The 16,546-nt window shown below is 35.5% G+C and overlaps 1 long non-coding RNA gene across 1 annotated transcript; it reads right to left on the reverse strand.

Annotated features, from left to right (window-relative positions):
* Positions 1-8,026: 8,026 nt before the first annotated feature.
* On the reverse strand, positions 8,027-11,044 carry LOC145061886 (uncharacterized). Its single transcript, XR_013687320.1, has 3 exons — positions 8,699-11,044; positions 8,378-8,505; positions 8,027-8,275 (listed from the first exon to the last, which is right to left on the reverse strand). It is a non-coding gene; the product is annotated as an uncharacterized LOC145061886 (long non-coding RNA).
* Positions 11,045-16,546: the final 5,502 nt, after the last annotated feature.

The raw sequence follows: 16,546 nt of genomic DNA on the forward strand, positions 1-16,546 counted from the left end.
ACTTCGAGACTATGGACTCAATATGAAGAAGATCCCACTATATTGTGACTCTGGAAGTGCAATTAGGATCTGTCATAACCCAGTGCAACACTCTAAAACCAAACACATAGCACTGAGGTATCACTTCATCAAAGATCACGTGGAAGATGGAAACGTTGAAGTTCACTTCGTAAGAACCACTGATCAACTGGCTGACGTCTTTACCAAAGCTCTTCCTGAAGCATCATTCAACAGAATATTGCAAGGGCTAGGTATGATGGAATCAGAGTCAGTACCTCAAACTACCTCTCAACCTCAAACGTAAGAAGCAAAATTGACCGAACGTTCAGGTTCGGTTAAATCATCTGACTCGCTCATCACCACAAAGGTAGTTTTCTTGGTTGTATATTTCTTGTACAAAGTTGTTTATCTTATTATTAAAAGTATTTTATGATTGCTGTCTAAATTCCTTGGTTTTCTAAAATTTTCCAAAACCGAAACCTACCGAAGGTTCGGGTTCGGTTTTTCAAAATTTTCTTGAACCGAAACCAACCGAAGGTTCGGGTTCGGTTTTTCAAAATTTTCTTGAACCGAAACCAACCGAACGCTCGGGTTCGGTTTTTCAAAATTTTCTTGAACCGAAACCAACCGAACGCTCGGGTTCGGTTTTTCAACTTTTTCCCAACCGAACGTTCGGGTTCGGTTACCAAATTTTTCCACAGTTTTTTTTACTCTTTCTAAGTCTATTTTTTCTTACTTATTTTTTATTTTTTTATTTTATTTTTTTTTCTCTACTTCAAAAACTCCAAAAATATTTTTCTCTTTTAATTTTGTTTGTGTGTGTGTTCATTTATGGGGATATAATTGTTGGATTACTTAAGTGTCCCTAGAAGCATGTTGCTGTATGTGTCACAAGCCTCATAAGATTCTGAATGAAAGCCTTAATGACTTGGTAAACACAAACCTTGTCTTCCCAATTAGGCTGTCACATTTATTCTAATCAAGAGCTACCTCACTCTCTTCTCACATGAGTTAAGAGTTTTTCTGCTTGGTCCTTATTTTCGCAGCAGAGGTACTTTAATTTCTTACACCATCTCCATTACATTTCTCCATTACATTCGTTTCATCAACGTAACCCTTGAGACTCTCAGAAATTACCATTGAGGTTTATGGTTACACAACTTCTGTGTTTATGATCTTAGTTTCGTGCCACTACGAGCTGAGTGAAACCCCAAATTCAACACCTAATCTGAATTGACGGTGAACAATTAATTTGCTCAAGTTTTCACCAAACGAATTGACGGATGTATCCTACTGAAATCTCAAATTTTTATTTTTTTTGTGATTCCTATGAAATTGTTAAACACCATAACATTTCTTCCCTTGGGATCTAATTTTTAATTTTTTTTTTGAGATTTTATATTTTCCAAGCTACTTAAAATTAATTCCTACCTACTTGTTCAACAGACTACACCGGTCTCACAAGTACTTTGTTCACTTTCTTTCTTATTTAAAGATTAGAATTGCTGAATCAAAGCGAAAGCCACCCTTACTTAGCCTAATTAAAAGAAGTCTTTCAACATTTATTAATAAATGTTTGATCGTAATTCAACGGGAATCCACATAAACACTTTAAGGTCTCTCTTGATCTTGAAGGAAGAGATTCGTGCCCGGGATCACTTGTTTCGTGTCATTATTGACATCACATTTATTCCTAAAAAGAGTTGCTTTATTCCTTTTTTTTTTACACTCTTAGCACGAAAATCTTTGATTTTCCAAAATTCCGTTACTAATTATTACAGGCTGTATTATTACTTTGGTGGTTATATATCAAGCTGTGGTCAAAAAGCATCCACGTGGGCAATTAATTCAAAAGATGCCATTTAAAAGATAAGACGAAAGGTTGCTGACTCAGGCGGGAAATAAAAGGATTGAATTTCAACCGGTGGTAAAAAGGGGCGCTTGTGAATTTGAAACGCCCACTCTTTTACTGACATCATGGACGCGTGTGCAAATTTCAAGCGACACCTCTCTGGCAATTAAAGGCGCGTGAGGATTTGAAACGGTATGCTCTGAAACGGCGCTTGTTGGGTGGCGTGATCCTAGGAATCTGACACTCTCTCTCCTACGTGTTCATCGCATAGAAGATTTGAAACGATTTTTCTCTCTCCTTTCACCCACTATAAAAGGCATTCTATACTCTCATTTACCTTTTTACTGCATCCGGATTTTCTAGAGAGCAAAAACTCCCAAAAGCTTTACTGTTCATCTTCTTCTTCCTGCCATCAACAATGGCAGAATCATCCTCAGTCCATGCTACCTCACACATCCTTCCCATTCGTCCTCAACAGTGCTTGGTGATTGACCTAACACCTCAGGCGTATGATTCTTACATGTTTCCGATCATCGAGTGCCTGAAGTACTCGCAAATCGCTCCTGCACTATCTCGGGTTGAGTCTGTGCCCATGGTGCTTCTATCGCAGGTGTATGCGACTGCTCATTACGATAAAGCAGTCGACAGGGTGTTCTTCGAGGTGTCTGATCACAAGACCTCGATTTCAAGGCAACGATTTAGTACACTGCTAGGGTTTGCTGCTGACCCTTCAAGAATCAATCCGGAGACGATTCCGGTGGGCCATCTTTACAACATGTTTTACAACATGGAGTACACGGAGGTGCTCACCTCCGTCGCAAAGTTCAAGAAATCCTGCTTGCCGCCGCAGTGGAACGGCATGTTCACAGTCCTCTTCAAGGGCTTATCTGAAAGGAGCTCAGGATCCGATGGTTCAAGTCGACTGTTCCTGTCGATTATGTATGCAATTTACAACGGAGTCAACCTAGACTTTGGGTTGGTCCTCTGGCAACAGCTCATCCAGAGCCTTTCTTCTTCATCACGACATTCTGAGGTGTCGTTTGCCCGGTTCTGGACTCTTATCACAAAGTGGGCAATGGATAAGTTCGACGTCCCCACTACTGCTAGTGCATCGATGTCTTTAGTTGGTACCTTTCATACCAAGAAGATCATCGTCTCCGATGTATCCAAGTTTTCTTTCATTGGCTCTATTCCGGAGACAATGTACGGCGATGTTCCTTCTGACAGCAGGATCATCAGGACAATTAAGGATTTCAAACAGTCAGGACCGAGGGAACTTACACCGGAAATGCTAAAGTCCATCCATGATGCTGACAAACCGGTTAACAGGGGCAAAAAGGCGGAAAAAGGGAAGCAAGTGACCAATGCTCCTAAAGGTCCTTCTCCCAGGAAAAGGAAACAAACGAAACCTGCCCAATCACCACAGCCGAAGAGAAGGAAGACTCAACCAAAGCGAAAACTTCTTATCCCTTCCTCTTCGAGTGACTCAGAAAACGAGAGTTCGGGTTCGGACGGCTCTCAAAGAGGCGAAACCCCTCCAAGAGGCAACACCCCACCCCGATCTCCTACCCCAGACATGGAAATCCATAATTCACCCATTCCTTCACCTCCTCAAACCATCCCTACTTCCATTCCCACCATAACCCCCACTACCACTATTCCTTAAACCTCTTTCCCTATACCACCACCCATTTTCACAGATACAACTACAACCACTGCAAAGGTTACAACCAACGTATCTGATACGGGGGTTCATACCAGTGCAACCGAAACACCACCCGTAACCGAACCACCTCAAACCGAAACCCAGCATACAACCGAACCTATCCATACTCAACCACCACCCAAAACTACCCCCACAACCACTCAACCTGAACCTACCCAAACCACCACACCCCCAGCTTCACCACCCCCACCATCTCCAGATCATGCCTCTGATGGAGATAACCCATTCCTTGGCGGTGAAAACATGACCTTCGATTCGGTCTACTTTAGTCCGTTTCAGGTTCAAAGTGACGAAGAGGATGATGCTCCAGTGACAAAGTAACATCTAAAGGAGCTTAACGAGAAGGTTCACCCTTACGTTTCAGCCACTGCCGCCATAGACGCCTCCACAAAAGCATGTGAGGCTGCGACCACAAAAGTCGATAAACTATTCTCAGACGCCTCTTCCCTGTTGAAGTCCTTACAGGAGAGCGCTGATGCCACCAAGACAACTTTGCAACCAATCGTTCAGCAGTTGGCCAAGTTCGTCTCAACGGAGTTACAGTCATTCGCTACTCTTCGCCAATCCATCAGCGATGACAACTCGGCCCTTCGTGCCTCCATTGATGAGCGCCTCGCTAAGCTACAGGAGGATCTCGCAGCTGAAAACTCATTAATGGACGTTCTGGCCAGCAAAACCACCGCCCTCAAGGTCAAGAGCACTCAGCTTTCAAACTCACAACAACAGCTTGAAGCTCTTCGATCCGAACGGGAGGTTATAAAAACTTGTGTTTCGGATGTACACGCTACCCTATCTAACATCCTAGAAGCACACGATCCGATTCTCAATCATTCGGTGAGGCGAACCCTTGCTGAAAAACTTGCTCCTGCCATGGACCTTCTCAGCAAAATTAAAGGCTTACCTAGTTTCGTGTCCGATCCGAAACAAGGGGGAGAAGTGAAGTCCGGATCGAAACCACCTCCTTCCTCCAAAGCTACTCACACAACCGAACCACCTCCGACTGGTCAAGCTTCGGGTTCGGGTGTGAAGGATAAAGGGAAGAACATAGCTGAGGAAGAAGATGAAGATGAAGATGAAGATGATGAAACCATTGCGGACATGTTGAAATGCAAAAACACTCGCAATGTTGATGATGATATCAATCGTGTGGCGCGAGAGGCTGAAGAAGCCGAACGCAAGCAGAAAGAAGCCCACGATCTCCTTGAGAGTAGGAAGACTCTCTTCCCTGCCTGGACTCGGGAGAGAATGATTAAGGAGGCCATAGATACTCCTAGCATCCTATGGCTCGAGCCGGTGATCTCCTTCGATTGCTATAATTCTGTCGATTCGCAGTTCGACATGCCGTTGACTCGAAAGGCGTTTATCTTCCACGCCTTCTCCAATATTTTTGAAGTCCCTCATCCGAACCCTGAGGTTGATAGGGAGTTGATCGAATTCTATCTGAAGGCTACTCGTCCTCAATATCAAACATGGAGCGCCCAAAAGATAGTGAACGTTCGGGTCTTGAAGCCTTATACCGAAGGAATGTTCATCAACGTTCGGTTCAAGGTGATTCGAGGGTCTGCAAGAACTGAACATCCTATATCCCTGGCAGATCTACTGAATCTAAATCCTCATGATTGGATTGTCTTGCATAATATCCTTTTGACTGATGAAGCCGAATATGGTCCACTTATAGACCATCTCAAAAGGATGTTAGTCTGTTACATCATGGAGGTTGCCCTTATGGATCAGGAGGTTGCCACAGTCTTCAAGAAGAAACCGAAGATAGCTCCTGTGGGATCGGCCAGTGATCTCAATCAAATGCAAATGGGCAAGATCGACCCGAGACGCAATTCGGTTATGTTCAATAGAGCAGAAGGACAGAAATGTCTCTTTGCTTTAGCTGACAAACATCTTTACACCACTGCTTGTCTGGAGCACGTGTTATTGATCATCCGAAGGTGTAAAGAGAATGCAGCGGATGATGTCAAGTACTTCAATGACATGATCCAATGGTACATCAGCTTTAGACAGACGATACTTGCTCTCATCTCGCGTCTGTTTAATAGTGTGAAGAAGAAGGTACCTGCCTCGGCTGCTGGCCCAAGTAACAAGTGAAGATCTCGCTCCAATTAACGCAAAGGGGGAGATTGTTGGGTTGAAGATTGCGTCAATGGGCTCGGCTGTTAGTCCATTTATTTTGTACTCCGGTTTTGGGCCTGTCCATACCGTGAGCTTGCTAGGTTTATTATATAAGTATATGCTTGCATGCATATTAGGTTAATGATTGATCGATCTAGAGAATAACGATTACGATAGCATTACAGATTTCTTTGATCGTTCTTGTAAACCTCCAACCCTCTACAGTTGATGTTCTTGATCGAGCTCTTCTGAGGGTTATTTTATAATCATTCGACACGTTTGATTCATTCTTGACTTGTTCTTTACTTTCGTGTTCTTGCTGTTTAATTATTATTTACCTGTTTGAGATCTAATCGATCTTCAAGATTAAGTTTTAATCTCATCAACTATAATTCAAATTAACACTTTATTAGAAAAATGCTTTCGATATTTGAAACTCTGTAAAATATTAACAAATTATATAAAAAAATTGAAAATATCAAGTTCTTACCTGCTGAGGAAAAACAATTATTCTTTAGCAATTAAACTTAAAAGGGTGTTATCAACAAAGATTATTGTGTACATTTTAAAACAAGAAAAGGAGCATCAAAGACTTTGTAACACCCTTGATTTGAGAGCTATTTTGTTGTAGGAAATAGCCTGCAACAAAAATAGAGTTATCTTAATCAAAACCCATCTTTTTAATCAAGTGTGTTTTAGTATTTAGAGCTACTTGATTTCCAAATAGAGAACTATGAATAAGAATTAGAACAAAGTATACACATGATTGAAATGACTTTGTTATACGCTTTCATGATGATTTTGACCGAATTGAACTATTTCTTTTTCACCAAGTTTTCTAGTTGTATCTAATTTACCAATACATGAGAAAATTATCATGGGGCTACCTGATGTCATAAGCCAAATCCTACCTAGCATATCCTTCAAAATTTCTAGATGAATTATAATTTTTATAATTTTAAAGTATAATCTTAAGAAATTAGCCAACATATAGTCATTGAAAATATGCATAAGTTACCATGTGAGAGGTTTTGGATGAATAATAAAAAGAGGAAATAGGATCATATATTCACATAAATCGCAATAAATATCTTGTTAGGACTAAAAAACAGAAAAGAGTTTCATACCATCTTTTGTCTCTGCAACACATTATTTTCTTCAAATTTTAACATGAGAACTTCAGAGATGGTGTAGCAAAATGTTATTCCCTTCCATACCCAATCATATTGTCTAATGCCAACACGCATTTCATTAAACATCTTATATGCATTCATATAAAACACTTACTATAGTATCGAAAAATCACTAACCCATTTTCAAAATATAAACAAAACAATCAACAAATTGGAAAGAGATGTTTTACTCAGTTCACAAATTAAACAACGAAATTGGTTGTAGAGTACCAAAAATGATGATATCGGTTTGAAAAGAAGAATCTGAGGAGATCATGAGTAGAACAATAATAAGAATTAAGATTACATTAAAATTTTGTGTAACAAATTGTGAAACACATAGTAAGGATTTTGTGAAGATAAGGATGCTTGAAATCTTTTCCCTTTTAAGAAAAACATCAGGTTTTCTATCAGAAGTACCAAATCAAGAAGAGAAATTAAGAAGCATGAAAATGAATTAAAGGAAAGAAGAACACTAACATACGATGAACACAAACTCTTGTGGTGGACCAAAAACGTTGAAGTGGGATTTTTGTACATCTTCAACAAAGCCCATACTCGTGATATGAAGATAAATCTGTCGACGTAAGAGGAGAGGGTTCCACGTCTGGAACACCGATCTCAGAAAATGAATCTATAAAAATGGGGGGAAAGAAGGGAAAAGGAAAGACGAAGATGGAGAAAGAAAGGCGCCTTTAAAAAGCGTATGAAAGGCCGTTAAGATTGGATGTAACGTTTTAAAGATGATGGATGAGAGAAGCAGTGGGAAGCAAGTGTTGAATCGACACCACATGCAAACCGGCGGAGAGAATAGTTGTGATGGTGGAGTCAGTTCCTTCTTCCGGCAATGTAATCCATGATGACCACATCAATGACGTCGTTTAAAATATAGGTGATGTGGATTTCAATGAAGGGTGTAAATTTGATTTTGGCGGCACGAGAAAAACAACGTGTGTGCGTGTGTGTGTGTGTATATATATATATATATATATATATATATATATATATATATATATACTAGAAAAGTTTGAGGCCCGTGCTAAGCACGACCCATGAAAGATAATTTGGGTTATTTAAAATATATTGTGCTATCAACCAAAAAAGCACAATGCTATAAATGGATGGATTTTCAATTTACAATGCATGAATAAGTAAAAAGAAAATCAATGTATATTGTTATATTCAACAAATAATTGAAAATCCTTTACAATATTCTGATATGAATATTTCGACTTATGGAAAACCTATATGCATCATTTGTTTTGCACTCTATTTTTATTGGTATTACTCATGAAATACCATCTTTGATTTTGGATTCAAGGTTTTATTCACTTGTTCCTTGGTTGTCATTGATCTTTATTGCTATGTCCACTATTTCACTATTTCTTTATTCGACGTGACCTAAAAAAAGCATAAATTAGAATGATTTAGGACTTTAAAATGCTTTTTTAGATGTTGCAACCATTAGAACATACACAAATTCACAAAATAATTCGAGCATACCTTTGAAGGAGGTTGAAATACGAAATTGGAAAACCAGAAAAAGACAATACAGTGTGATGACTGTGATGACTGAGCGCCTGGCGTTGAACCCACCCAAGTCAGATGGTGCTGGATGAATTCACACCTTCCTAATTAGACACAATGAACAAAATTTGGCACATTTAGGCTAGTTGAAAAGGTAAATTCCATCAAACCCAGATTAAATGTGGGCGTCAACATCAAACCCAGATTAGAAAGGTATGCTAGTTTAAGCCACTTGAGTAGCAAGAAAGTACCATCGTGAGTGATATAATGTGGGCGTCAATCTTTATATAGATCTACCTGAATGTAAATGATGTGCGGTTGAATAATATCTTTCGACAAATAATCAACGGATGATTGTTTTCTCATTTCGTAGCTCTCTTATAATCAACCCACCAAATTCAAGCCCACTCCATGACAACATTATGGTGGTGAACACCGCACATGATATTATAGACACAATTCAAGCTGAAATAACGTCAAACACATACAAAACATCTAGGATATTAATCTATAATTATAGCGGTGAAATTAACAGAGGATGGGGGTTTTTAACTAAAAACATTGTTTCTTGGCAGATTAAGAGGCATCCAAAATGAAACGGCGGGGATCTACTTTGATGGAACATGGCGACTTTAAGAAAGGAGACGGTACACATGGATCAACATCAAACCCGCCCAATTGCACTCCTTCAATATTCGTGGCGTCATTCAGAAGTAGGACACGTGGCATCAAAAGGACCCAGTAAATCTAATTTAGGAGGCACGAAAATAGAGGCTAATTTAAATATTTAAAAACATTACAAAAGAATATTATAACCGGAGTGCTTTTTATTATGGGTAATGAATTTAAAGTATGTTGTTATTCTCACTAAAGAACCAAGTTTCTTTTATTATTGGTAAGGTAATAAAAGTGCAATGCTATTATGGGTAAAAGATGAAATTACATTGCAATATAAAAAGGAAAGTAGTTAGCCTATATTGATAAAAAAATAAAAAAAAAATAATAAATAATAAAAAAAAAAAAAAGTAAAATCCAATGTTATTTCCGACAACATTATAATTCTCCCCAATGAAATTCATTGTCTAAGCATGCCTTTTCTCCCTTAACCGCAAAATTTCAGGACCATAACTTAATTGTTAATGCATTTTTAGTTTAAACATCATATCAAAATCATTAATTAATCCCCAAATCTTTTAGGGTCTTAGTTATTTTCGAACAATATTTCATGCTTCTTGTAATGTATATCTTCCTTGATAGTGATGTGAGATATATGCCTTTTGTAGCACATTGGTTTACTTTCATTTACTTGCTCCTTCACCTTAAACACCATCATAACTACTCAAATTCAATATTTTCTCTGCCTATCCATGGGGTTTCTTTTTCATTCCGTCACTGAATGGAGCGGAAATTGCAATATAGCCCTTTTTAGCTCTTTTAAATCTTAATGACATGAAACTTTTTCATGATTATATATAATCTAAATTACAGTTTTATATTTTAAAAGTAACCGTGTTCAAAATGGTATGGATTTGTTACGTTTGGTGACGAAAAAAGAGAACAATGATGTGAATAAAATCAATGGCATGTATTGTTTAATCAAGCACATGTGACTCGATGTTGTAACCCTTAAAAGGCACCTACTTAACAACAATATAGACATCTTATCTTGGTCTCCCAACTAGATAAGGGCGTGAGGCTTTGTGTTTAAATCATTTCTCCACGAACCAACTACTAAGAGATTATCCACCGATCAATGCATTCCAGATTAAGAAATTTCTTGGTGGCATTTTGTCAAACAGTTTATGGGCATATGACAAGAGCTCATATTTATATATAATCTACAGGTGTATTCCAACCCAACCAGGAAAACGACTAACATCCACGTTTAAAATCTTCAATCTTTCTCTTTTGGATAGAACTTAATCGAATGTTCATCAAAATTTGATTAATGAAGATTCATACATATTGTTTCATCACTTAAGAACTATTTCCAACTAAAAATGTAGATGAATTGTTCATATCTGTGACATGTAAGATTCTGAAACCAAACTCCAATAAATCATATGAAACATTACCTTTTAATATCATATATACATTGTATGAAATGCAACCATAGAGATTACTTTTCGACTTGGCTTGTAGCATCACTTGATAAAACTCTCTTAAAATTAAAAAAAAAAAAAAAAAAATGGGTTCTAGAATCAATCGATAGAAATGGGTTCCTAGCCATATAACATTAATGAACGGAGGGTCAGTAACATCTACACTCCAAACCTCATTTCCTCTGATACACTTCATTTTTCTGTCAAACGGATCGACTTTAAGTAAAAATTAAAGCGACTGTTCTTTCGCTTTTTTATTTTGATGATAAAAAGTAGATTATATAGGCTAATAGAAAGGAAAATAAGTGTAATTACCCAAACTTGAGGCGACGTAAAGCAATTTTGAACTTACAGGTTTTCCGTGTGCGAACTACGATCTTTCAATGGAAAACATCGTCATCCAAAACAAATTCCATGTGTTATAAAACCATTAAATAAAACTCACGTTTTCGTTTGAGATGGAGGGAGAAGGAAGAAGAAAGACGTTGCTTGAGGAAAAGGCGTTGTAGGATACACCGGTTAATGAATGGGCACGTTTTTTGATGGAACCGATAATGGAATTGGTGAAACGTCTGGTTCTAACATCATCACACGCGCCGTACGCGCTACCAAAAAAATAAGGTTTTTATATATAATAATGATATATATATATATATATATATATATATATATATATATATATATATATATATATATATATATATATATATATATATATATATATATATATATATATATATATATATATATATATATATATATATATATATATATATATATGGTTAGGTTCATGTGAGATAGCCTAATTTTGTGAGACTGTGGGACGTATTTTTGAATTTTTTTTTTATTTTTTTTTACTTAATTCAAGTTCCGAAAATAATATTTACAAAAAGAATTTTTGGATTTTTCAATTTATTTTGCATTTTAAAATTATTTTTTAGAATATGTACAGTGTAATATTCTATTAGAATATTTTACGTATTTTTCAAATAAAACGAGATTTTTTTTAGTTAATTCAAGTTCAGAAAATAATATTTAAAAAAAGAATTTTTAGATTTTTCCATTTATTTTGCATTTTAAAATTATTTTTTAGAATATGTAGTGTAATATTCTATTAGAATATTTCACGTATTTTAAAAAAAAAAAACAAGATTTTTTTTTTTTAATTTTTTAGTTAATTCAAGTTCCGAAAATAATATTTAAAAAAAGAATTTTTGGATTTTTCCATTTATTTTGCATTTTAAAATTAGTTTTAGATTTGGTCTCACGGTCTCACAAAATTAGAATAGTCTCAAATGAACCTGAACCTATATATATAATGTGTTTACTAAGGTGTTGTTTGTTTTTTCTACAAAACTTCTTCTAACCACTTATTGTTGTGTCGCGCAACACTTGCCCATTTGCAGCTGTTTGTTTTTCAGAAAACTTCTGACTTAAAATCTGTTATGCGTGTGCTGCGTGGCGCAGCACTTGACTATCTGATTCAAACATTTTCACACATTACTTTAACTTATTGCAGCAGTCTGCAAAGGTTAAAAAAACAAACTTTTTATTACATGCAACAGCCTTTTGGTCTCCCCTCTTCTTCTACAGAGGGTTTAGAGGTAGTCCGCAGATTTCAGATATTTTCGCTTCGAAAAAACAAACGACACATAAAATTTCAATGTTCTCTCTCTATTAAAATTTCTATCATTTTCCCTCTTTAACCAAAATTTAATGTTTTGTTTCCCTTTCTTCTAAAAACTTTAGACCTAATTATTGTTTACTTCACTTGTTTCTTTATCTCTCTCTCTCTCTCTCTTTGCAATTGTTGACTAGGTAGCCGGTGGTTACGACTTGTTCTCCGACTCTAACTCTCGTCCCCTTTTCTAGACCTAATCGCATGAAGAGACGCATCACAATCGCCTTTCTCATTGCATATATCACCATCAGCTCATCTCAGAGTCGACATTGTTTGTTCTCCCCTGAAACGATTCCACACACAAATGAATGGCTGCAATCTCTGGTAAGTTTGTTGGTGTTTATGTTAATAGAATATTTTAGTTTGATTCTAACATTATTTTCTAAAGAAAAGGAATGTCAGCTCTTGGATTAGGCACATATGGTGTTGATGGAGATTAACGGTTTGTTAATACGGTTTATTCATACCCCAAATTCTTTTTTTTTCACACCCCCAAATTCGGAATGGCAGCTCTTGATTTTTTTCATACCACCAAATTATTGTTCTTGAGCTTATGAACATAATAGAATGTGCAGATCAAACTTTAATTGTCTTTCCCGTATATACTTTCTTGTGACGATGACTCATTATTTATTAATGCGGTTTGTGTTGGACTTCTAGTTTTCTTGAAGATTCCACTCATGATGTTTGCTAACATATAACCAGTTTATTTTGTGCTTTTGCTTTGTCAACTTTCCCATGTGCTTGATTATTGGAACAAAATCTTACAGCTTCCACTGGGTTGTATGTGAATTCTGGCTCAATACATGAAACACCAGTTTCATTTGGAGCCACATATCTTCTAGAACATATGGCTTTCAAAAAGCATAGTTAAGAGAAGCCACTTGTGCATTGTGAGGGAAGTGGGAAGCCCTTGGTGGCAATGTTATAACTTCTGCTTCTAGAGAGCAAATGGGTTCCCATATTTTCCTTTCATTCTAGTTCCATTTTTGGGGTTTTTTAGATTATTTCTAAAAGTTTGTATTATATTGTTTTACAGATCCAAAAAGTGAAAGCTGAGATCAGTGAATATGCTAACAATCCATAAACCTTGTTGTTTGAGGAAATTCATTCTACTGAGATTATTGAATATGCTAAGCAATCCACTCGGAAGTTTGTTTTAGAGATTGCTAATAAAGCACTTCAGTAAGCTTTCTAAAATATAATTTTGTTACTTTTTATACTCCAATATGTTTTTTGTAAATTGTCCCTGCAAGTATCTTATATATATATATATATATATATATATATATATATATATATATATATATATATATATATATATATATATATTATCTTTATAATCTTGTTGTAGGCAATACAAGGCAAGACCATCACCAGTTTTAAGGGATAAAAAAGACAAGCAACAAAAGGTATCTATTGATGTGATTCATATTTTGACATTGTCATTTTGGATCTTTTTTGTATTCTTCACACTTAAAAGGTGTGTAGAATTATGAGTAATGCTTATAGATGTGAAAAACACCAGTATTGACCTTGTTGGAGCTGAAAGAGAAAACAAGGACATGAAATCATGTGAAGTATTCTAGAACTGACGGTTTATTGATCATTACAGGATCCTACTTTTATGTTTTTCCTATTTCAAGATTGTACTTTGAGAAATTTTACCAATTTATAGCTTATTATTGTATTTTGTGATGAATATGTATGGTGTGTTGAAATAGAAACCAATCTTGCATTTGTTGATGATTTACCCATGTGGTGGATTTCGTTGATTACCATAGGTTAGACATTTTTACCCCTAGGGGTGAAAGTATGTACACCTTATGTATTGGATCTAATATATATAACAGCAATGTACTATCGTTACTTGTTTAAAGTTGTTGAAAATACGTATTTTGTTATTCCTCTTTATCCTTCACACACGCCATTGATTTACAACGAAGACAAACACAAGTTAAATAACAATTGACGGGTTTTATGAGATACTTTACCATTTGGTAATCCAACAAATGTTTTTTTAGTGTTTTTTTAACTAAGTTGTTAAACTTTTATTATATTTTGTATGTAATTGTATTAGACATTTTTAATGTATTAGATAATTTGTATAGTATGTCTATTAATTTAACTTGTTTATCAGAATAATGTACATAATGTTAATTGTACAATATTTGATATATAAATGATTTTAAGTTGTTCAATAATAGTCATGACAAACAAAAATGTGTTATTGAATGACAATAATATTCACCGTTTAATCTATTATGTGTCACTAAAAGTCAATAATAGCTTTGACACACAAAAACAACGTGTGACTAAATATAGTTTATGGTCACAGGTTAATATATTATGTATCACTAAAAGTCAATAGTAGTCATGACAAACGAAAAATCATGTGGCTATTAGTAGTTATGGTCACAATTTAATAAAAGACATGTCACTAAAAGTCAATAATAATAATAATGACAAATGAACAAAATGTGTGACTAAAAGTAGTTTATGGTCATTGTTTAATATATTACATGTCCTTAAACATCAATAATACACATGACAAATGAAAAAACATGTGATTAATACTAGTTTATGGTCATGTTTTAATATATTATGTGTCACTAAAAATCATCAATAGCCATGAAAACAAAACAACTTGTGAGGGAAATGGTGATGGTTATCAAAAATGATTGAAAAAAACTACAAAAATTGGTACCCTATGGTGACGGTTTTTACCTACAATAACTGTTTTTATTGGTTATAGTGACCACGATTAAAAGTCACCATAAATTACCTTTAATAATGTGACCTTTCCTTTCACATTAAATGAAAAAAAAAACCCATCATATATATATATATATATATATATATATATATATATATATATATATATATATATATATATATAGAGAGAGAGAGAGAGAGAGAGAGAAGTTCAGGTGTTTAAAGTAATTATTGTGTTATTGTATGAATAAATGTGAACCAATCATTTTAAAAACCCAGATAGGGATAAAATTATAATTTTAGCTTTTAATTAATTTTGGTAATTAATTATTCAAATCATAACCCTTTTAATTTAGTCAAAATCATTTACATTTACCGCTTTAAAACCCTAGACAGAAAACACCGACCTTTAACAATCAAGCAGCTCTCGACTGCTTCTCTCCCGGTTCCGACATAGTGTGTGAAGGGAAGAGAGGTGGGTGGTTCAATCGACGGGATGAAGAGGCGACAATTGGTTCGAAGGAAGCAGTTATCGATCGGTGCCCTACCCCTCTAATCAGTCGAAGACGCTAACGGTAAGGGAAACGAAGGAACATGGCATGTCGACGGAGCTTCTATGATAGTTGGGAAATCGCGAAGAGGTGCGGAGGGAAGAAGCATCGGGACAACACCGATCCAGGGGGAGTTCGATTGTTGTGTTTGGCACGAAGAATAAAAGACGAGAAAGAGAGGGGCAGACACCCTTCTCCGGCGACTCTCTTATCGATCGGTGCCCTACACCAATGTGTATTCCATTATAACAAAATCGATTAGGCAGGGACAATCAAAATCAACGGCGGCAGTAGGTGGCTCTGCGACTTCTTCCTTTTTTTCTGGTGAGGTGAGAACGAGAGACAAGGAGGTCGATGGGTACAAGTTTATTTCTTCTTCTTCTTCTTATTTTGACTGATTTACTGTAAACCAATGAAGTTTAATCTTCAAATGGGGTTTTTTTAATTTGATTTGATTTCAATATATAGAATAGATGTTTGGGTTTATTGTTTGACAGAAATCAAAGAAATTTTGGATGTGTTTAGGTTTATTGTCTAATTCTTTCAAGGTGTAACATTTTTGGTGAATTGGGAATTTGTTCTGATTGTTTAATTTTTACAGGAAATTGAAAGTTGTTTTGATGCACACCAAACGCTCGCTAAAATGCTTCAACTGAATAGTATTTCTTCGTTTATAGTATTCTATTAGAAAAGAATGTTTTTTATGATAATCATGAACATATTTTGTTAGAATGCCCCGAATTAATAAAATTATTAGTAAATGAAATCCAATTCTATCAGAATGGAATCACGAATTCCAATTATGTTGGAATGGAATATGAATATTCTCTCACTAATTTATTCATTGGATTTGTTTCCACAGAAGCTAATGCTTGAAGAACGGACCACGGAATTTGAACAACGCCTCTTAGCAATATTATTCTTTTAGAATGTATTAGTGTCTTTGTTAGATTTTGATGTTTTTTCCCAATTTGAAAGTTTTTAGTTTTATTCTTTAACAATAAATGTAATTCGGAGCAATTGTTACATGTATTCTACAAGAAATAATGTAATTTTGTTTTAATTCTTCAATTGCTGGTTTGGGAATTTGTTATTC

The sequence above is a fragment of the Lactuca serriola genome, chromosome 7 (assembly GCF_051521515.1).
Source record: "Lactuca serriola cultivar US96UC23 chromosome 7, Lser_US96UC23_V15, whole genome shotgun sequence".
In the NCBI taxonomy this organism is placed as follows: Eukaryota; Viridiplantae; Streptophyta; class Magnoliopsida; order Asterales; family Asteraceae; genus Lactuca; species Lactuca serriola.